The sequence below is a fragment of the Zingiber officinale genome, chromosome 5B (assembly GCF_018446385.1).
Source record: "Zingiber officinale cultivar Zhangliang chromosome 5B, Zo_v1.1, whole genome shotgun sequence".
Classification (NCBI taxonomy): Eukaryota; Viridiplantae; Streptophyta; class Magnoliopsida; order Zingiberales; family Zingiberaceae; genus Zingiber; species Zingiber officinale.
Genome location: NC_055995.1, coordinates 34,945,032 through 34,969,438, shown reverse-complemented (window position 1 = coordinate 34,969,438; position 24,407 = coordinate 34,945,032). Strand labels below are relative to the sequence as shown.

The window sequence follows — 24,407 nt, the reverse complement described above, 5'->3', positions numbered from 1 at the left end:
GGTGACTAGCATGTTGACCAGGGCATGCTTGGAGAAGATGACTTGTTTCAGAAGCTTTTTAGATCAAAGATACGAAGTGCATTGTTATAAAACTAGATGCACGAACACTTGCTTATACGGTTCTTGAAATAAAATACATTCGTAACCGTCACTAGCCCAAGCTCAATAAGGAAAATTCACGGTAAATGTGCATAGTATACCTCAGATACTGCAGATGATAGGGAAGGCCAGAAGACAGTTTGACGCAAATATTGAGATTGCCCAAGCCAATCCATGGTACTAATCCTGACAGCTCCTCCAAATCAAGGGATTCACTTCAACTTTCCTAAACCAAAGAAGAAACAGATGGATTACAAAAGAAAACAATTTGCACCATCAAACTGAAACTTATAATAAGCCTTAATAAATTAATGAAAAAAGAATTGTTTAGAAGTTCACTGAGAAACATATGAAAATACAACAAATGCAACTGCAAAAAAAAAATAAAAAACTAGTATCCAATTAACTTTTTTTTATACTTTCAGATCAAAAGGTCAAATTTATATACTTTGGTTCATGTTCAAGCAAGAGGATAACAATCTCATCGACAGTTAGTATTTCCTTTTAATATAGAACACTAAAAAGAAGGAATATCAATGATGAAACAAACCTGAAAATGCGAGCTACTGAGGCAGCGAGCAATCTGCTTGAACAAGGTAATCATGCAGCGTTGGAACTCTGTCGTGAGCATCAAAGACCAAATATTACCAAATATTAAGATCACTGAATTGTCTGGACCACCACATAATTGAAGCTAATTGTCTGGAGTTGCAGGAAAGAATAATCAAAAGTAAAGTTGTTCCCAACCTCTCAAGTTCCGATTCATGAATCTTATGCTTTAATTCAAACTAAAACAGCACAAAGAGAATGCTCAAGGAGACAAGGAGCTTTATTTGTCACCAATCAAGTGGGAAAACATAATAGAAGCTTCAGAGCAGTGGTCTGGGGAACAACTTTACTGGCCCTTGGGTTACTGAAGCTTACAAATTGCTTACTGCCAAGAACGTTTCAAACCTGGTTGATTTATCTGCATCTGTTCTATAGAAACTCTAGCTATCACCTCTAAGTTCTCAATGCATTCACCATTAATTGATTGCAGCAAAAGGAAACCACTGCATGTAATAGACTTTTCGACTTGATCTCTTCTCCAAGTAAGAACATTTCAAACCTAGATACCTAGTAAATCCACATCTGTTCTATATAAACCCGTCACCTCTAAGCTCTCAATGCATTCATTCACCATTTACTTCCTCAATACATGCTCTAGTACTGAGAATTCAAGCTATGCAAGGAATGGCTGTTAAACTCCTCATTGCACTGCTTGCCTTGGCTTCCTCACGCAAAGGGTATGCATGCATGCAACTTTACTCTCGAAAACTAGAAGATATATTGAAGTCATTATCAGAAGAACATGAAAATTTACTTACAATCTTGTGTACTGTGTTCACCAAATCTTCACCTTCAAACTCTCCTCCTTTGTTGGCGCGTCCTTTCTTCCACATAATAGCTCTATTGATGTCATTATCATCACATAATTCAGTCCCCTACAACAAAGAAAAATCAAATAACAAATGTGAAATAATTTAATGTGAATCAATTAGAGGGTTCTTAGAGGAAATATATTTTAAAAATACTTACAGGAGGAAAGAAGGCACTACAAATTAGCTTAAGGGGATCACACTCTGGTTTAAATTAGCTCCTTATTTTATCATGTTAGAAGCAAGCTTATTAACTGAGCTTGATTAATGAGTATACCTATGCCCCTGACCCTGAATGAGGGGAATATTACAATATAGAGAAAGGATAGGCATGGAGTATGACAGGTTGTGTGGCTAGATTGATGCTTATTGAGCATGTGCATGCTTTAAATGTTTGTGCCACTAGCTAAAAGAGTAAATTTTATTGCTTAAAAGAATAACAAAATGTAAAATTGAATAGTAAAAATTCCTAGTACCAACCAAGAATAAAGGTATATATGAAGCATTAAATATAATCCTAAGTTAGGTTCAAATGCGCAAGAAATCACAAAGATTATGCTGAAAAACAGATCATTTTTAAGCAGGACATAATTTTGGAAGTCTAATTAAATCCGATATGTAATTATACACTAAAGCATTATATTTGCCCATGTAGAAAATCGCATGCAAAAATTGTAATCTGCAAACTAAATTGATAAGATTTTAACAACAAGATAAAACTTCATTATTGGAAAAAAGAAAGAAAGAAAGAAAGTTCGTTCTTTTGTTGTTAATTCCAACAAAGGAAAAATGAAATGAAAGGCAACGATGAGAACAACACTTGTTAGATGTTACCCCCAACCAGAACCAGCTAGCCAACCAGATGAGATCGTTGGAACATTAAAACTCTGGTCAACTCCAAGATCCAGCAGCTCTATTCTCTCTACAATGAAAGCAGGACCCTTTGCCGACCTAATATAACAACGAACAGAGGTAAGTAACTACTGCTTTCTAACATTACTTTCTGTCAAAAATTGACCAACCAGATCAGCAAGAAGGGTGTTGAAGAGAAGGAAATGGTTGAGAGGTTTACCTTGGCTTAGTTTACGAATTGGGATGGAAGTCTCTGCCCTGTGCAAAACCCTAGCAGGAAGGCCTGCACGGTACAAAATTATTTATGATAGATAGGTTACAAAATCGAAAATGGGGCCAGCACAAAAAGGTAGACCACGCTCGTCCCCCCGTGCGATCCCTTTACTACACCATAACTGATCCCATCTCTCTCGACTTGGAGGAGTTGGGCCGGCGTGAGGAGTTTTGCGTGAGGAGTTTGGGTCGAGATTAGGGTTCAGAGGAGATCACGCGGCAAGGAGAGGAGAAGGCGCTCGTGGAGAGGAGAAGGCGCTCGTGGAGAGGAGTGGAGAGGAGAAGGCGCTCGTGGAGAGGAGAAGGAGAGGAGAAGGCACTCGTGGAGAGGAGAACTCGTGGAGAGGAGTGGTGAGGAGAAGGCGCGCGCGCGTTGAGGGTTTAGAGTTTAGCAAAGCGAGGGCTGCGAATTTATTTTAAGTGAGTTTAGGGGAAACATACACAACACTTTAAAAAACGTTTTTTAAAAAAATGTTGTCTTTGGCCATAAACAACAACACTAAAGACAACACTTCATTAAAAACCGTTGTCTTTAGTAAAAAGTAAATACCATAGACAACGCTTTTCACTAAAAGCGTTGTAAAACAAAGAACGACAACGTTTTTATTAAAAAGCGTTGTCTATTGGGTGTTGTTGAATGCAAAAATTCTTGTAGTGTTCCCTAAATTAATTAGGATATTCCCAATCGAAACATGATCATTGCTTAACCGCCTAATTAAGGTTTAGGTCCCTCTAATCCCATTCACTGCTTAAATTAGAGTTCTACCAATTTTGACCCTAATTATCCCATCCTCTTCATTAGATTACGTTTAATCCTCAATTAACCCTAACAATTCCATAATTATTTCACATCTAATCTTCTTATGAGTTAATCCATTAAATCATAGCAATTTTTTATGATTAAAACATACTAAATTCATCAACATGATCAATTGGATAATAAGTCTATCCTTAACCTACTGATTAATCCAAGTTTTATTCAAATCAACATATCACAACTAAATTCCAACTTCTAACTAGAGCCAACATAGGTCAACAAAGCTTAGGTTAAGAGATTTGTTACCTTTCGGCCTCTTCCTTGCAGATGTTCCCTACCCTAACAATGTCTCACGATGTAAGATACGGAAAATTAAATAATAAGTGACATTGGAGAATTAACCACATTGGATTTTTTTTGGATTTAAACAGAGATCATATGATGCGTTTGAAGGGGATGAATCTATTGGATTATGAAAAGTCTATTTAGAATATCTACTAAGTGGGAGCTGATGGAATTAATTAACCTAAGGTTATATATTTATACCTATGTTTTAATTCATTTCCCTAATCCCGTTTTGTCTTCTTCTTCCCCCGATTCTGATCATTTCCTTGCACACACGCGATGCTGCCACCGCCCTGATCGCTCACGAGCTCACCGCTGGCAGTAGTCTTCTCCTCCAGTGTGCCTCACCACCATCAAGCCCTCATGGCTACCAGGCCGCCCGAACTCTTCCCATTTCCCTCGAGTTCTTCTCCTCTACATCCCCGATCTCGCCGTCATCGGGAGAAGGAGAATTGACGAAGGGATTAGGGCAATCCTTTCCCCTTGCTCGTGGAGTCGGGAAGAGCTGCAGATCATGCATTAGAGAGGTCCATCGTCTCTTCGTCTTCACCGGATCTTGCTTCAGGGAGGTCCATCGCCTCTTCCTCCCCATGCATATCGATCAGTGCCGCTTTGGCAGTGCCATAGTCGTTGACCGGGTAGGAGCTGCCAATGCCCGACCCATCGCCTCTTCCTCTTCGCCAGATCTTTGATCAGGGGAGGTCCATCGCTGCCTCCTATTCACCCTTCATATTTTTATTATGTTTTTAATCTCCTTTCCTATCGTCGGTGTATATCACAACAAATTGTGTCTTTCGTCGCCGATCTCCTTCATCCCGTGCCTTAGCTTCAACCATTGGTTTCGGCAGCAGCTGCCTTATTGTCACCTTGGAGGTAATCAACTAACCCTAGTACGTGATTTGAGTGATTGATCTATGATCAACATTGATTTAGGGTTATTTAATTTAGAGGGCATCACCTTCACCTAGCTCTGGTAATCTCTGTGCATGGGAGATCCACAACTCCGACCATCCCTGTATATGTGTGATCGATACCTTGGGCCACCATTTCCGACAGCAAGATCTTCAGTCGTGAGATAGCAGGGGAGCAACCGGATTAAGGTAAGCTATGTTTGGAGTTTTACTTACATTTGTGTGATGGATGGGTGGATATGGATTTGTATCATATTATGTTGGAGATTTTGTAATCTGTTGTTGTTTGGATAATTAGTGATTAGTGGATATAGAAGGATTTATGATGGAATTTGATTAGTGATTGATTGGTGAGAATTAAGGAGTTGATCTGTGGATTAAGGTTGGACTTATTATTTAACTGGATTAGGATCATTAGGTGGAATTAAACATAGTTACCTAATCAAATTAGGATTGGATTTTGGGTTTAGCTAATTGTTGTATATGTGATTAGCTAAACTATATATCATGTGATTTGCAGGACATTGATTTAAGACGAGTGTCTCGACGTGGGATTATTTATCATGATTGACATATTAAGGCGGGTATTTCTTCCTTGGTCACTTTAGTTTATTGAACTTAGTGCATGGTTATTTTTAATTGATGACTTAGGTTGCTTTATCTTAAATCTATTCATTTGATATCCTGTTTGAGACTTATCTGCTTGATCTTAGAGATAATCTAATTATTTCATATACAGTCTTGGCTTTTGGATATCTTTACTCTATTGTGTATATACATGTAGAGTATGTACGGTAGGGGATTTCTTATTGACTGTGTTAACATGTTAATTATACATATATTGTTGAGCGTACACATGTTGGGTATAAATTATAGGAGTCACCTTGTTGACTATTCATTTGCATATTGTGTGTGTACACTCGTCCGGTGTTTACTATTGGCGGAACCATATTGACTGTATCTGCATTGTGTGTATATATCTGATGTGTACTATTTGAGGAACTATGTCGATTATACCTATGTGGTTGTGTGCATATATGTCTAGTAAGACTATTAGAGATATCATGTTGATTATACCTATATTGTAGGGTGAATACGTGTATGATGTGTATGTGTTTGGTATTACTACTTATTGTATTTGTTATTTAGTAGGCACCTGTTGGATCTACTCATATCTATAGATATATATGTTTGATGGATCATGTACTGGAGGTATTTATGCTGATTATGTTGTTGCATTGATGATGACTATGCCTGTATCATGATTATTTTCATCATGCCCATATGCTGACAACCAAAGTCTCTCTTATGGTTGAGAGAGTTGTTAGTCATTTATAGTTGTCCATTCGACCACTGTGGGAGAGTGGTAGCTAGGAGTGGAGCTAGTCCTATCGTACTCACTTGGCCACTAAGTGTTACACTCTATCTGCGTTGATCACTCGAGAGTAGCGGGTCTGGATGGTACAATAGTCAAGGGCTAGAGATGTGAGTGGTCACATACCCTGATGCTATATAGTTAGATAACTACTTAGCGAACTATCTGCCTCTACCACTATATAGTGGTAGTTGGAGGGTAGTATAGTTATCACTGATCCAACCTCTCAACCATACAGGGGTTGTGGTTTTACGAGAGGTGGTCAGGAGTGACCATGATGCATGCATGGATATGCATATGATGTGCATTGCATCTTTTGGAGATATATCTGCATTTGTTTGGGATTGTTGCACATGCTTGATATATGATTGTTGCATATGGTTGTCATGCTTGATACATGTTTATTTATCATATATATATATATATATCTTGTTAGTTATGTTGCTAAGGTATTACGAGCAGATCTGTTGCTGATCTCTAGTGAATTTATTGATCACTATACCGTATGTGTTGGTTCTAGATTGGGTATGTGCATTTATTATGTCAGTTATGGTTATGGGCAGTATTTATGTCGTATATGACCATGTTCTTTATTCCCTACTGAGACTGTATACATTGATCTCCATGTTTTATATAGACCATTGTTGATCTCCGCAAGTGTATGGAAATGTCGTAAAAAATAATAAAAGATATCGTATCCACAGGGATTGGAATAAGCACTAAAGATGTCTCAATACGAATTAGTTAAACAACTAATCAATTGGTTTTCAAGAAGCTAAGTATGACTATGAAATGTAAACAAAGAAATAAAAGAATAAGAGACAAGAATAAGGGCAATGATAAAGGTATCTTCTAGGAGTTTTGGTTTCTTTGTAATGTTATTTAATATAATGATCTACCAAATTGTATTCCTCAATTGTCTGTTATTTATAGAAGGTTGCCGGTTCCCTCTTGCAATAGACAATCGGTGTAGGACTGAAATATATCTAAATATGATCAATTAGGAATGAACCCTATATTATTCTTACACGGGCTTGTCTGTCACGTGCGCCCCTCGGAAAATCAACATAGAAATCCACTACTTCTCAACCTTATTAAGATATAAACATTAATACATCCAATCTATCCTATCCTCTTGAAATACCTAATTTCTCTCTCAAGATTACCTCTCAAACGTCCTTACACGGGCATGTTCCTGTCACGAACGCCTCTCGGAAAATCAAATGAGAAGCAATTCATACAAGATCCACAAGATATTCAAACATTCAATCAAGCATGGTAATTAAGCCCTAATCACAACAATCCACACAAGAAATAGATATAAAACAGGGCAAAATCATAGAAATAGGAATTTTGACAAATCCATAAGGGTGCGTTTGGTTTGGGGTTATTCTTGATAACCTTGGTTATCCATCCAAGGTTATCAACAAAAACCTTGTTTGGTTTAGGTATTCGATGATTCCCAAGTAATGTTCCATGCCCGACACGTCAGCAAAAGGGTCATGCAGTCCGGAATCGGAAAACCTCAGAAAACTAAGGTTTTTGTTAATTCCGAGGTTAACGAATTTTTTTTACCAAAAATACCCTCCGATAAGAAAAAACATGAAAAAAAGAGAAAAAATGTAAAAAAATATTAAAAAATGTAAAAAAATAAAAAAATGTTTAAAATTTTTTTTTTTTAAAATAAATAAAATAAAAATTTTAAAAATGTTAAAAAATTTAAAAATTTAAAATTTTTTAAAAATTTTAAAAATTTAAAATTTTAAAAATTTTAAAAAATTAAAAAAATTTAAAAATAAAAATAAAATAAATAAATAAAAATTAAAATTTAAAAAATGTAAAAAAATAAAAAAAAATATAAATATAAATAATATAAAAATATAAAAACATTAAAAAATAAAAAAACACATAAAAAAGTAAAAAAATATACAGGAAAAAGAAAAATAAAAAAAATATTAATAAATAAATAAATAATAATAATAATATTATGTATAGTTGGTTTTGTAACTGAGGGTAATACGGTAAAATATTAAAGTAGGATATTCATTAAAACCTTCAAACAAACAAGTTTTTGTTGCATTACCTAAGTTGAACCAAACAACATTTGGTTATGTTTTATTTCCTATAACCTTGGTTATGTGATTACCAGGTAATCACATAACCAAGGTTATACATGATAACTTGAACCAAACGCACCCTAAGAGTTTACATCAAATCTCTATTACAAATACTCCCTCCATCATAGAACAAGAGATCTAATCCATGGAACAAGGAAAGAATCCCAAAGAATAGGAAAAGACAAACATCTTGATCCCCAAATCCAAGAAAGAAAGGGAAGAAAAACTTATTTACGATGAAGAACCGTCTTCGGATCCAATCCTCCCAGAGTCGAAGCGTTGAAGATCCACCCTTGATCGCCGAAAATCCTTCCAAGAAGGTAGAGGAACGCCCAAATCTTGAATGGCCCCCAACAAAAAAAAGGGAGAAGATCCCTTTCTAAATGAGGAAGAAACCCTTATATAGAGGTGAGGTTTGGGCGCCACACGGCCGCGAGGCACAGCCGTGTGAGGTTCACACGACCAAAGTCATTCCCTTCTCTGCCATCCTTACATGGTCGTGTGGTGCACATGGCCATGTCATGCTCTGCCTCTGTCATCCTTGCACGGCCGTGTGGATTCACACGGCCATGTCATTCTTCTCCTCTGGAAACATTACACGGCCGTGTGGCTCACACGGCCATGACCCATGTGGCTCACACGGCCATGGGCCATGTGGCTCACACGGCCGTGTGGAGCTCACACCCCCTTGCATGACATGGCCATGTGGCTCACACACCCCTTGATTGGCCCTACATAGCTATGTATTATTGCAACGTCTTTTACTCCATCAAGATGGGATTTTCTCTAGTTGATGTCTTCATCAAAGTTGTAGATCCTGAAGTTATCTACAAACTGGTCAAAAGAACAACCCAAAAATCCAACGGGGAAAAAAAGTTATGCCTATTTTACTCTTGGTGTGTAGTGTAGGGAATCCACACGGCCCTGTGCTAAGGCCGTGTCACATAGAAACACATTTTATACCTTCAAGACGTGGTTTTATCTGGTTGAAGTCTTCATAAGAGTTGTATATCTTGAAGTTATCTACATTTATATCTAGAACGGCTCATAACTTTAACCGAGCACAAAGTTATAACCATTTTACTTTTGGTCTGCAGTGCTGAAAGTTCCACATGGCCTTCGCACGGCCGTGTGAGGTTCACACGGCCTTTACACGCCCCCCACACGTCCTTGACATGACCGTGTGGGTGCCACACAGCCAGAACATGAAGAAAACTTAGTTTTGCATGCCCGTGTCACTCTAGAAGCTCTCGACTTCATTTAAACTCCATTTTTGCTCCAAATCATGTCCTATCAATCAAAACAAGCAAAGAGTAGATCTCCAAACAAAATATAATGGAAGTATGACATTATAATGAAAATAGGGTGCAATAAACATAGATTATGTTAGTTAGAGCCCTAGAGCCAATCATTTCATGATTGTATTATGGACTTGTTGTATCATATTCTTATATAAATAAAGGCATTTATTTTTGGTTATTATACTTACTTGTATTGGTGCCAAATAAACTAAGTATAATAGCGTCCTTGAGTAGAAGGTTCTCACCTATATCAATCGGTTAGTTGAACCGATAGTGAGATGATATAGGGAACACTACTCTTAATCATTCCTAGTCGAGTATTAACATTCAGGGACAATGTTAATGCAATAAGACTAGCATGTAGGTCAATTCGATGACTTGATCTCACAAGTCATGGATATAGAGATATCAAGTTGACACATGGGTATGCATTGGAGAATGTATACTGAATGACCCGCCATGAGAAAGTATCATGGATCGTTATATGAGTGTCATATACTTTCTCATGTGGCTATTAGTATGACTACTAGTCCTTAGACCTGAAGTCACCATGGATCCCTACATAAGGAGTTATGTACTTTGGTTTCGTCAAACGTCACCCGTAACTGGGTGGACTATAAAGGCGATTACTGGGTATGTAACAAATTCTGCGGAGGGATGTGAGTGATGTAGATGGGATCTATCCCTCCTATATGATGGGAGTGACATCGATATTCTTGATAGAGTGAGACCACGAAGTCCATGGCCATGCCCAAATGAGTCAATATGAGATATTGAGCTCATTTGATTTAGTGAGTCTACTTGGAGATCAAGATTTAGATTGGTCAGAGGATGACACGGTCTATGCCTCACATTGATCAATCTAGATGTCTAGGATAGAAGGACACTTGTCATATTTTGTGAGGAGTCACAATTAGTAGTCACAAGGTGATGTTGGATCTCAACATTCTTGTAACTTGGATAGTAATGATGTGTTTCTAGATACCGCTCATTACTTATGTTCCTAAATGAGTTTAGGGGCATTGCCAATGTTACAAGAACCTATAGGGTCACACACTAAGGATAATTAGATGGAGATTAGGTTCATATGATGAACCAAGAGGATTAGATTCATGTGATGAATCAAATTGGATTAAGAGTAATCCTAATTGGGCTAATTGAGTTGGACTCATGTTGATTCATGTGTTCAATGAGTCTAATTTAGATTATGACTCATTGAATTAATTTAATTATATGAATTAGATTCATTATATTAAATTGGCTTGAATTAAATGGTTGGATTAGATCAACCATGAGAGAGATTAAGTCAAGTTTGACTTGACTTGAGAGGAAGAGTCAAGTTTGACTTGACTTTATGCCACATCATTTGTGACTTGGCATCAAGTGGCCAATGATGATGTGCCACATCATCAAGGCTATCACATGTGTGTGCCACCTCATGGAGGTTACAACTCTCCTTTAATGGCTACATTAATTGTGAATGGGGGTTACACTTCCCATTGTGGCCGACCACTTTTGATTGTGAATGGAATTCTTTTTTCATTCAAGGCTCATTCACATCATCTTCTTCCTCAAGCTCTCCTTCTCCTCTCCCTCTTCTCCTTGGCCGAACCATCTAGGTGCTAGCACACCTATTGTTTGGTCTTCTCCACCTAATTAGTTCGTGTGGATACGCATAGAGAGTTGTCTACCTTGACAACTTGAGATCCGACATCTCCTTGGACAAGCGGGACTTGCGAAGGGCACGCATCAAGGGTAAAAGGTTTTCTCCTTGTAAATCTAGTTTAGAACTAGCATAAAACTCGTACTCGTAATGTTTTTCAAAAGTTTTATTTTTCGCACGGATCCGGTGGTGGGGTTTCGGGGTTTTCGCTACCCGAAAAAGCAGTTTTCGCGGCCCGAAAAATCGAACAGTGGTATCAGAGCCACGTGCGAAGACTTGTACGAGTTTAGTTTGTATTTTTATGAAAAATATAGATTCTGTAACATTCTGTAATTTTAAGTATTTTATGGTTTTTATGGGTAATTTTCTCGTAGAAGCGAAGCACAAGTGTTTCGACACTTGTATGCTTCAACTACCGAGAAGATTTTTTCGAAATGGCAAGGTTTCACCCCAAAACATTTTGGGAAAGCGGGCTAAGGCACTGTAGGATCGCTAAGGAACCCTCGCGATGGTTAGATCGCGGGTAGGGGTGCTGCCCCTGGCCCCGCAAGGGGATTCGTTCCGCGATTACGCCCGAAAACCGCTAAACGGGACCGCCGGAAAATTTTACTCGTAAAAATTGTAAAAATTAGTATTAAAATTATAGAAAATTATGAAAATTACATAATTTAGAATTATGTATAATTTGTGATAGTCATGGCCCAAAAAGACCCAATCTGATTGGATTTGTGTTGTAATTCATATTACGGCCTGCGTGCCGTCATTTGTATTGTGTGTGCTGTATATTTGATACGCGACCTGCGCGTCGTGCCTTTCTCCATTTATTCTTGTTGTAAATTGTTTAGACTCGAATGTAACTCGAGTTTCAAAATTGTAATGTACAAAATTGGAGCCGTGGAAGGTCCACTTGAGACGGAGTTACGAGGAGGGCGCGAGCAACACAAGGTGGTCAAAGGGAGGAGCTTGAGAAGATGTTGACCCTAGGTTGACCATCCGATCTTCTCATTGGCTTGAGAAGATCGTAGTAGGGCCATGACTAATCACAAATTAATTTAATTAATTGCTTGTGTGAATGTGATGCATGATTAGTAATTAATTAGTGTCTAACGATTAGATTAGATCTAAATCGTGTACAAGATGCACCCTCTCGATTAGATTAGATCTCAATTGCATTAACTCTAATGCCTACCGTGCCGTGATACCTATCACTACCTCGATCACATGTGTTGTTGAATCTGCCAAAGCAGAGCAACACATATTATCTTGGTAGGGTACGGAGGGACAATCTTGGTCCCGCTTATCAACGCATGGGCAAGTACAAACTCAATTAGATTGAGTATTCCTAGTTAACTCAGTTGGATCGAGTACAACTATAGGCATTCTTCCAACGGTTGGAAAGATAGGACATAAATCACATTTATATTAATTCTTGGGCGTATTTGTGAAAGCTAACTCAAGTTTTAATATAACTGCGGATAATGATCCTATAAACAAGAGTTGCATAGAGATGTAATTGGTAAATCGTTACCTACCGATCATACTAAGTCTTGGGCAATTTAGCCAAAGCTAACTCAAGGCGTAGTATGATGTGGATCTTGTCCCACACGAATTATAGCCAGTTGGTTAGAATCTAGTAAGTGTGGTTTGACCACATCACTCACTTGATTCTACAAAAATTATATAATTCAGTGGGAGCATTATTTAGTTAAAGGCCTAATTAAATGATAAAAGAAATATGATATTTACTTTCTGCTTTAATTTTTGTTGTAGATTACCATGACGTCGAATACGAACTCTTTCTCCCTGCGTTCTGTCCTTAAGAAGAACAAGCTCAACGGAGCTAATTTCCTGGACTGGTATGGGAATCTGAGAATAGTTCTCACACAAGAACGTAAACTGTACGTTCTGGAGCAGTCCATTCTGGAGGCTCCTCCTGCCACTGCCACGCGAGCTAACCGAGGTGCTTACAAGAAGCATCAAGATGATGCATTAGATGTGACCTGTCTTATGCTCGCGGCCATGAACCCTGAGCTTCAGAAGCAACACGAGTTAATGGGCGCTTATGATATGGTTGAACATCTTCGTCAACTGTATCAAGGACAAGCAAGGCACTGGAAGAGGAACTGCATAGGATACCTGGAAGATCTTAAGAAGAAGAGAAATAAGATTTCTACTTCAGGTATAAATGTTATAGAAGTCAACCTCTCTATTTCTTCATCGTGGGTATTAGATACCGGATGTGCTTCTCACATTTGTACTAATGTACAAGCACTGAGAAATAGCAGAGCATTGACGAAGGGCTAGATAGACCTACGAGTAGGCAATGGAGCACGGGTTGCTGCTGTTGCTGTAGGAACTTACTATCTATCTCTACCTCTGGGCTTGTACTAGAATTAGATGAATGTTGTTATGTGCCTGCCTTAACTAAGAACATTATATCAGTTTCTTATTTGGACAAGAAATGGTTCTCTTTTATAATAAAGGACAAATGTTGTTCTGTTTATTTAAAAGATATGTTCTATTGTAGTGCACCTTTGATGAACGGACTCTACATTCTAGACCTTGAAAGCCCTATCTATAACATAAATACCAAGAGGTTCAAGTCAAATGACCTGAAACAAACCTATCTCTGGCACTGTCGCTTAGGTCATATAAATGACAAGCGCTTATCACAACTCCATAAGGATGGTTTGCTGGACTTATTTGATTTTGAATCTTATGAAACGTGCGAGTCATGCCTACTAGGCAAGATGACCAAGACTCCCTTTAGTGGGCACAGCGAAAGAGCGACTGATTTGTTAGGACTTATACATAGTGATGTATGTGGCCCCTTCAATGTCGCTGCTAGAGGCGGTTATAGGTACTTCATCAGATTTACTGATGACTTCAGTAGATATGGTTATGTGTACTTGATGACACATAAATCTGAATCTTTTGAAAAGTTCAAAGAATTCAAGAATGAAGTACAGAACCAGCTTGGCAAGAGTATTAAGATACTTCAATCAGATCGAGGTGGAGAATACCTTAGCCATGAGTTTCGTGACTATCTAGCTGAGTGTGGGATTATATCCCAACTCACTCCTCCTGGAACACCACAGTGGAATGGTGTATCCGAATGGAGGAATCGTACCCTATTAGATATGGTACGATCTATGATGAGTCACACAGATCTTCCGTCATTCCTTTGGGGCTATGCTCTAGATATGACAGCTTTTATACTCAACTGAGTTCCATCCAAGGTCGTGATAAAGACACCATATAGGATATGGACTGGGAGAGATGCCCAGGTGTCTTTTATGAGGATTTGGGGTTGTGAGGCTTACGTACGACGTCAAGTCTCATACAAATTAGGACCCAAATCCGACAAGTGCTACTTTATTGGATATCCCAAGGAAACTAAGGGATATTACTTCTACATTCCCAGTCAGCACAAGGTAGTTGTGGCAAAGACTGGGGTCTTTCTAGAAAGGGACTTTGTTTCTAGAAAGACTAGTGGGAGCACGTTCGATCTTGAAGAAGTTCAAGATGCGAACAATAGCACTGAAGCCTCGATGGAAATTGAACTGGAACCACAAAGTGTTGTGGATGATGTTGTTCCACAAGGAGTTGAGGATCAACAACTAGTTCAAGTAGACATACCTCTTCGCAGGTCTGATAGGGTACGTCGTCAGCCTGAGAGATACTCATTTCTCTTGTCTGACCATGATGACGTTGTGCTCATAGAGGATGAGCCTACCACCTATTAGGAAGCTGTGATGAGACCACATTCCGAGAAATGACTAGAGGCCATGAGATCTGAGATGGAATCCATGTACACCAACCAAGTATGGACTTTGGTTGATCCACCTGAAGGGGTAAAACCCATTGGGTGTAAGTGGGTCTTTAAGAGAAAGACTGACATGGATGGACTTATCTATAAGGGTCGCTTGGTAGCTAAAGGTTTCAAGCAGATTCATGGTATTGACTATGATGAAACCTTTTCTCCAATAGCGATGTTTAAGTCCATTCGGATCATGTTTGCTATTGCAGCATACCATGACTATGAGATATGGCAGATGGATGTCAAAACTGTGTTTCTGAATGGAAACCTGCTCGAGGATGTGTACATGACACAACTTGATGGTTTTGTAGATCCACAGCATATTAGTAGAGTATGCAAGCTGCATAGATCCATTTATGGACTAAAGCAAGCTTCTTGGAGCTGGAATCTTCGATTCGATGATGTAATCAAACAGTTTGGTTTCATCAAGAACGAAGATGAGCCTTGTATCTATAAGAAGGCTGTAGGGGATATAGTTGTCTTCCTCATATTGTATGTGGATGACATACTACTCATTGGGAAGGACATCCCTTTGCTTCAGTCTGTCAAGACCTGGCTAGGGAGTTGCTTCTCAATGAAGGACTTAGGTGAGGCATCCCGCATCCTAGCGATACAGATCTATATAGATAGATCTAAGAGATTGTTTGGCCTAAGTCAGAGTACATATATTGACAAGGTACTCCTTCGGTTTGCCATGCAGAACTCCAAGAAGGGATTTCTGCCGATGTCACATAGCGTGAGTCTTTCGAAGACTCAAGGTCCCTCTTCTAGAGAGGAGAGAGACCGCATGGATCAGATCCCTTATGCCTCAGCCATAGGATCTATCATGTAGACCATGCAATGTACTTGACCTGATGTCTCATATGCTTTGAGCATGACGAGCAGATACCAGTCAGATCCAGGTGAAAGTCACTGGATAGCGGTCAAAAATATTCTTAAGGACTTAAGAAGGACTAAAGAATATTTCTTGATATATGGAGGCAATGATGAGCTAGCTGTAAAGGGTTATAGTGATGCCAGCTTCCAGACCGATCATGATGATTATCGATCGCAGTCAGGGTTCGTATTTAGCATAAATGGTGGTGCTGTGAGCTGGAAGAGTTCAAAGCAGGACACAGTAGCTGATTCTACGACATAGACCGAGTACATTGCTGCATCAGAGGCAGCAAAGGAGGCAGTTTGGATCCGCAAGTTCATCACTGAACTTGGGGTGGTTCCCAGTATCACTGACCCTATTGAGCTCTATTGTGACAACAATGGAGCTATAGCACAGGCGATGAAACCTCACTCACACTAGCGGACCAAACACATACTATGGCGCTTCCATCTCATTCGAGAGATTATCGAGAGAGGAGATGTGAAGATTTGTAGAGTACCTACAGAGGCTAACATCGTAGATCCCTTGACCAAGGCTTTGGCACAGAGGAAGCAAGATGGTCACACTAGGTCATTGGGGCTTAGAGCCTACACTGATTGGCACTAGTGCTAGTGGGAGATTGTTAGTTAGAGCCCTAGAGCCAATCATTTATTTTTGGTTATTATACTTGTATTGGTGCCAAATAAACTAAGTATAATAGCGTCCTTGAGTAGAAGGTTCTCACCTATATGAATCGGTTAGTTGAACCGATAGTGAGATGATATAGGGAACACTACTCTTAATCATTCCTAGTCGAGTCTTAACATTCAGGGACAATGTTAATGCAATAAGACTAGCATGTAGGTCAACTCGATGACTTGATCTCACAAGTCATGGATATAGAGATATCAAGTTGACACATGGGTATGCATTGGAGAATGTATACTGAATGACCCGCCATGAGAAAGTATCATGGATCGTTATATGAGTGTCATATACTTTCTCATGTGGCTATTAGTATGACTACTAGTCCTTAGACCTGAAGTCACCATGGATCCCTACATAAGGAGTTATGTACTTTGGTTTCGTCAAACGTCATCCGTAACTGGGTGGACTATAAAGGCGATTACTGGTATGTAACAAATTCTGCGGAGGGATGTGAGTGATGTAGATGGGATCTATCCCTCCTATATGACGGGAGTGACATCGATATTCTTGATAGAGTGAGACCACGAAGTGCATGGCCATGCCCAAATGAGTCAATATGAGATATTGAGCTCATTTGATTTAGTGAGTCTACTTGGAGATCAAGATTTAGATTGGTCAGAGGATGACATGGTCTATGCCTCACATTGATCAATCTAGATGTCTAGGATAGAAGGACACTTGTCATATTTTGTGAGGAGTCACAATTAGTAGTCACAAGGTGATGTTGGATCTCAACATTCTTGTAACTTGGGTAGTAATGATGTGTTGCTAGATACCGCTCATTACTTATGTTCCTAAATGAGTTTAGGGGCATTGCCAATGTTATAAGAACCTATAGGGTCACACACTAAGGACAATTAGATGGAGATTAGGTTCATATGATGAACCAAGAGGATTAGATTCATGTGATGAATCAAATTGGATTAAGAGTAATCCTATTTGGGCTAATTGAGTTGGACTCATGTTGATTCATGTGTTCAATGAGTCTAATTTAGATTATGACTCATTGAATCAATTTAATTATATGAATTAGATTCATTATATTAAATTGGCTTGAATTAAATGGTTGGATTAGATCAACCATGAGAGAGATTAAGTCAAGTTTGACTTGACTTGAGAGGAAGAGGAAGAGTCAAGTTTGACTTGACTTTATGCCACATCATTTGTGACTTGGCATCAAGTGGCCAATGATGATGTGCCACATCATCAAGGCTAGCACATGTGTGTGCCACCTCATGGAGGTTACAACTCTCCTTTAATGGCTACATTAATTGTGAATGGGGGTTACACTTCCCATTGTGGCCGACCACTTTTGATTGTGAATGGAATTCATTTTTCATTCAAGGCTCATTCACATCATCTTCTTCCTCAAGCTCTCCTTCTCCTCTCCCTCTTCTCCTTGGCCGAACCATCTAGGTGCTAGCACACCTATTGTTTGTTCTTCTCCACCTAATTAGTTCGTGTGGATACGCATAGAGAGTTGTCTACCTTGACAACTTGAGATCCGACATCTCCTTGGACAAGCGGGACTCGCGAAGGGCACACATCAAGGGTAAAAGGTTTTCTCCTTGTAAATCTAGTTTAGAACTAGCATAAAACTCGTACTCGTAATGTTTTTCGAAAGTTTTATTCTTCACACGCATCCGGTGGCGGGGTTTCGGGGTTTCCGCGACGCGAAAAAGCGATTTTCGCGGCCCAAAAAACCCAACAGATTATGCGCATGAAGTACAAGTAGATGCGTGTCAAAGTATGTATAAAAGTGTATATAATTTACACACATCACACCCCCAGACTTAAACCTTTGCTTGTCCTGATCAAGCAAAATGCTGCAATGTAAATTCATATGTTCTACAATGCTCTCATATCCCTAATGCATTCTCCTAACTCTATCAAAAAGTTTGATTAACAAGAATGATCATGGAAACAAGTTAAGCATGGCTCAAGCATAAGTCTCATGTGCATAGTGCAAGGTAACTCAAAAACTCTTCAAGTTTCAATCTATGTCTTAGTCAAGTCGTCATCAAGTTTGAATTCCTAATGTTTCCAGTGATAGACAAGTAATCAGTGATAGACACTTACTTGCCACACACTTGGCTCATCTTTCTCAATCAACCCAAGGTCTCAAAGGCTTGCTCAATCTCAAGAGAAGCTAAGCAGTCATTTCCCCAGTATTTTAACTCGGTCTCAAAGGGGTGACTTGCTAGATTCCACTCACGACAACTGTTTTTATATCCCTTATTCACTTTTTTTTTTTTTCTGTTTTTCACACTCTTTTTTTTTCACAAGTATTTGCATTGTGTAACACTTATTCACAAATGTACTTTTAGCATAAATGCTGGGATATTTTGATTTTTTTCCAAATGAGCTTACATGATTTGAGCCTCGTCCAGTAACCAAAATGAAGTTTGAGAAATCACCATGGAAACCAAGTACTAAACAAACAAGATGAATCATGACTATTTCAATGATATCAACAATCCAAGCATCAAGAATAGGTGTAGTGAAGATAAGATCCTTAAGGTCAAGCCAAAACTAAAACCTTTCTCCATATGATACTTAGCTTATTTCATGCTACTCAAGATAGAGAAAATAAGTACACTAGGTATACTACTAGCATCATTTAAACATCATGAATCTAGATAATGAACATGCTAATATTTTCACTTAAAGATAAGAAAGCATATAAGTGAAGTTTGATGTTCTCAAGATGTATGCCACAAAAAATCAAAACAAAATGCAAGACATAAGCAAAAACAAAAACAAACAAAGCAATTCAAATGCATCTAATACATCCCCCCAGACTTAAACTTTTCATTGTCCCAATGACAACTAAAAACAATGCGGAGGAGATACAAAGTAAGAGAAGTTACTAAATGATGCATGCCAAATGCCCATGTTATTAACTTCTCCATCATGTAGTTATACTCCTAATCTTTGAGTCCTATAAAAAAAGATTGACAACAAAAATTAAGTAGATGATACATGTTTATTATAAAGAATGAAATGAAAGTAGAAAGAACTAAAGACAAATGAAAACAAGGAAAATGAACTTGGGTTGCCTCCCAAGAAGCGCTTGTTTAAGGTCATTAGCTCGACCACCTCATAAGATTCATCTAAATCTCGTTCTTGGAGGGGTAAGATATTTCAACACCCTCCTACCAAGGGCTCTTATTATGGAGAGAGCTCTCAATATAGGAATTACAAAATGAAGTATTGCTCTCTCCATCTTCGTCTTCTTTGAAGTTCTTTCAGGTGGTCGAAGACGGTTCAGTATGTGCTTCCAATTATTAGCCCAAGTGAAATCTGCACATGCAAAGAAAATACAAATCTCCCACAAACATAGTAGATAAGATAGAGCCATAACCATATTAAGATAAGCAGAATAAGAAATAAAAACTGAATCACATCAAACAAAGTTAATGATAGGTACCTCTATAAAATTTTTCAAAAGATCACAAGAAATATTAACCTTGCTTTGCTGAGAGATACCTAATATTTCTAAACATGTGGATGTGACTTCCTCTGAATCAAATGATGGTTCTAGCTCTGGCTCAGGTGTTGGTGATAAAAAAGATGGTGATTCTTGAGACTCAACCATATCTACATGAGTCCCTACACATTGGTCCACAACATGCTCAATCCTTGCAACTCTTACAACATCTAAGGATTGTGTGGACAAAGGAGGTGATTCATGAGATGCTGCTTCCACAATACAGCTCCCTACACATTGTTCCATATCAACATCATCAACACAAACATCAAAAAAACAAACCCACATCAATATCCTCAATAGGAGAATCAACTATAGGAGGATCAATAACTTCACTTGCAGTTTTAAATTGATCTACCACATCACATTCATCATCTAAAAATTTAATATCACTACAACACCCTATAAAATTTGCAGGTAGATCTAAAAACTTATTTACCACTGCTTTATCTTCACAATCCTCATCTGAAGAGTCTTCATCTTTATACTAATTCAAAAATCTGCACTCAACCTTACCAGTGTCACAGAATTTTTTAAAATCATAGTTCTCATTGACCCCCACTAACCTTTATGGAAAAGGAACCCTTAGTAAAGGTCTTGGGAAAGGTACTTCTAATTTCCCATATTCCCTTTTAGCTTGTGGAGGAGATTCAACTTGCTTATCTAGTGTTGGTATGATCAATCGTTGAGGGAAAGGTACTTGTGGCATTTGGGAACCTCCTGGAATAATGGAGCAGAGTTCATGTGGTCTTCTATTATTCTTCTCCTCAATTCTAAACATGTCCTTCTTCATAAGTTCTTCATGATTTTTTTTCAATTCTCAACCCAACATCATCATACTTTTCACTTGATCTTGTCTGCGAAGGAGGGGGATCTTCTTTAAACCAATTTGAAACAATACTTTCAATCTTTGCCCGTAAATGTTTGAACTCCCCATTCTGTGACTTGTGATTTTCAAAACTCATAGATGGTTGAGTTACAATTTGTTTGATAGGATCTATAGCATTTATGGCTTGCACTTCTTGAATGTTTGAGGGAGATTTCATCCAACTTATGTTCGACCATTCATGGAGGTTCAATGTCACTTGATCAATTAACATATATGCTTCATCTACACTTTTGTCCATAAAAGAACCTCCAGCTGATGAATCTAATAAACTCTTGTCTGAGAAAGAAATTTCCCCATAGAATATGTGCAAAATCAACCATTTTTGAAAACCATGATGAGGACACTATCTTTGAAGACTCTTAAATCTATCCCATGCTTCAAATAATGATTCTTCGTATGCCTGAGCAAAATTTGTTATGCAATTCCTCATATACACTATTCTGCTTGGAGGGAAAAAATGATTCAGAAATTGCTTCTCCAATTGTTCCCAACTTGTGATGCTTTGAGGATGGAGAGAATATAACCAAGTCCTTGCTTTATCCTTGATACTAAAAGGAAATGTCATCAATCGAACTGCATCTGCTGACACTCCTTCACATTTCACCATATCACAAATCTCTAAAAATGTTTTAAGATGCAGATAAGGACTTTCTGATACTTCTTCTCCAAATTTGTGACCTTGTATCATGAAAATTAACTCTGGGTCTAGTTGGAAACTTTTTGCTTCAATTTGAGGTTGCACAATGGGAGATAAAAATCTTGCAGAAAAGGGTACAGAAAAATTTCTCATGGGCCTGCTTGACATGTTAGTGCTCATGGATATTCAAGAAAAAAAATTATAAAATGAAGAATCAAAGACAAGAAATAAACTGCAATATGAAAAGCAAGAAAGAAAATGCAGAATTTAAATTGCAAGAAAGAAAGTGCATAATGAAAACAAGAAAGAAAAGATAAAAGGAAAAAAATGTCTAGAATAATTCATATGCAAAAGATTGCAAGATATGTTTACAAAAGAAAAGAAGAAAGAAACTTAATCAAAAGAGAAAACAGAGAAAAGTTAGATTATAGTGCTAGAAATCATGAATACAAAGTTAGAATTAGAATTAGAATTGCAACAAAAAGAATTGTCAAGAATTAGAAAGATATGCAAATGATGAAAATAGAATTCTAAAGATTAGTTTCAATTATGCTAATGAAAAGAAAAGAAGAGTTATGTTTAGTCTAACTCAATTGATAATCCCTAATGTTATAGCGCAGTCCCCGGCAATGGCGCCAAAAACTTGTTGACCTCTGCAAGTGTACGGAAATGTCGCAAGTAATAATAAAAGATATAGTATCTACAGGGATTGGAATAAGCACTAAAGATGTCTCAATACGAATTAGTTAAACAACTAATCAATTGGTTTTCAAGAAGCTAAGTATGACTATGAAATGTAAACAAAGAAATAAAAGAATAAGAGACAAGAATAAGGGCAATGATAAAGGTATCTTCTAGGAGTTTTGGTTTCTTTGTAATGTTATTCAATGTAATGATCTACCAAATTGTATTCCTCAATTGTCTGTTATTTGTAGAAGGTTGCCGGTTCCCTCTTACAATAGACAATCGGTCTAGGACTGAAATATACCTAAATATGATCAATTAGGAATGAACCCTATGTTGTCCTTACACGGGCTTGTCTGTCACGTGCGCCCCTCGGAAAATCAACATAGAAATCCACTACTTCTCAACCTCATTAAGATATAAACATTAATACATCCAATCTATCCTATCCTCTTGAAATACCTAATTTCTCTCTCAAGATTACCTCTCAAACGTCCTTACACGGGCATGTTCCTGTCACGAACGCCCCTCAGAAAATCGAATGAGAAGCAATCCATACAAGATCCACAAGATATTCAAACATTCAATCAAGCATGGTAATTAAGCCCTAATCACAACAATCCACACAAGAAAGAATAGATACAAAATAGGGCAAAATCATAGAAATAGGAATATTGGCAAATCCACAAGAGTTTATATCAAATCTCCATTACAAATACTCCCTCCATCCTAGAACAAGAGATCTAATCCATGGAACAAGGAAATAATCCCAAAGAATAGGAAAAGACAAACATCTTGATCCCCAAATCCAAGAAAGAAAGGGAAGAAAAGCTTATCTATGATGAAGAACCATCTTTGGATCCAATCCTCGTTCACCCGGAGTCGAAGCGTTGAAGATCCGCCGTTGATCGCCGGAAATCCCTCCAAGAAGGTGGAGGAACACCCAAATCTTGAATTGCCCCCCAAAAGGGAGAAGATCCCTTTCCAAATGAGGAAGAAACCCTTATATAGAGGTGAGGTTTGGGCGTCACACGGCCCCGAGGCACAGCCGTGTGAGGTTCACACGGCCATAGCCATTCCCTTCTCTGCCATCCTTACACGACCGTGTGGTGCAGATGGCCATGTCATGTTCTGCCTCTGTCATCCTTGCACGGTCGTGTGGATTCACACGGCCATGTCATTCTTCTCCTCTGGAAACATTACACGGTCATGTGGCTCACACGGCCATGGGCCATGTGGCTCACACGACCGTGTGGAGCTCACACCCCCTTGCATGACATGGCCATGTGGCTCACACACCCCTTGATTGGCCCTACATAGCTATGTCTTATTGCAACATCTTTTACTCCATCAAGATGGGATTTTATCTAGTTGATGTCTTCATCAAAGTTGTAGATCCTAAAGTTATCTACAAATTGGTTCAAATAACAGCCCAAAACTCCAACGGAGCACCAAGTTATTCCCGTTTTACTCTTGGTGTGCAGTGTAGGGATTCCACACGGCCCTATGCTAAGGTTGTGCCACATAGAAACGCATTTTATACCTTCAAGACATGGTTTCTCTGGTTGAAGTTTTCATAAAAGTTGTAGATCTTGAAGTTATCTACATTTTGATATCTGGAACGACTCATAACTCCAACCGAGCACAAAGTTATGACCATTTTACTTTTGGTCTGCAGTGCTGAAAGTTCCACACAACCTTCGCACGGCCGTGTGAGGTTCACACGGCCTTTACATGCCCCCCACACGGCCTTGACTTGGCCGTGTGGGTGCCACACGGCTAGAACATGAAGAAAACCTAGTTTTGCATGCCCCTGTCACTCTTGAAGATCTAGCCTTCATTTAAACTCCGTTTTTGCTCCAAATCATGTCCTATCAATCAAAACAAGCAACGAGTAGATCTCTAAACAAAATATAATGGAAGTATGACATTATAATGAAATAGGGTGCAATAAACAAAGATTATGCGCATGAAGTACAAGTAGATGTGCGTCAAAGTATGTATAAAAGTGTATATAATCTACGCACATCAACCATGTACTATCTTGTCTATTACTCGCTGAGTGACCCGCACTCACCATCGCATTTCGTGTATTATCTTTTTCCTCAAATAGTGAGTAGATGATTGTGGAGTCGCTTGGAGTATCCTATTTGCCAGTCCCACATCACATCCAAGGATGATTTTTGGTTTTGTTTTCTATTTTACTTGTATT

The 24,407-nt window shown here is 38.4% G+C and overlaps 1 non-coding gene across 1 annotated transcript; it reads left to right on the top strand.

The window, feature by feature from the left end:
- Nucleotides 1–21,200: 21,200 nt before the first annotated feature.
- LOC121988098 lies at nucleotides 21,201–21,306 on the top strand. Its single transcript, XR_006113858.1, has one exon. It is a non-coding gene; the product is annotated as a small nucleolar RNA R71 (small nucleolar RNA).
- The last annotated feature ends 3,101 nt before the right edge of the window (nucleotides 21,307–24,407 follow it).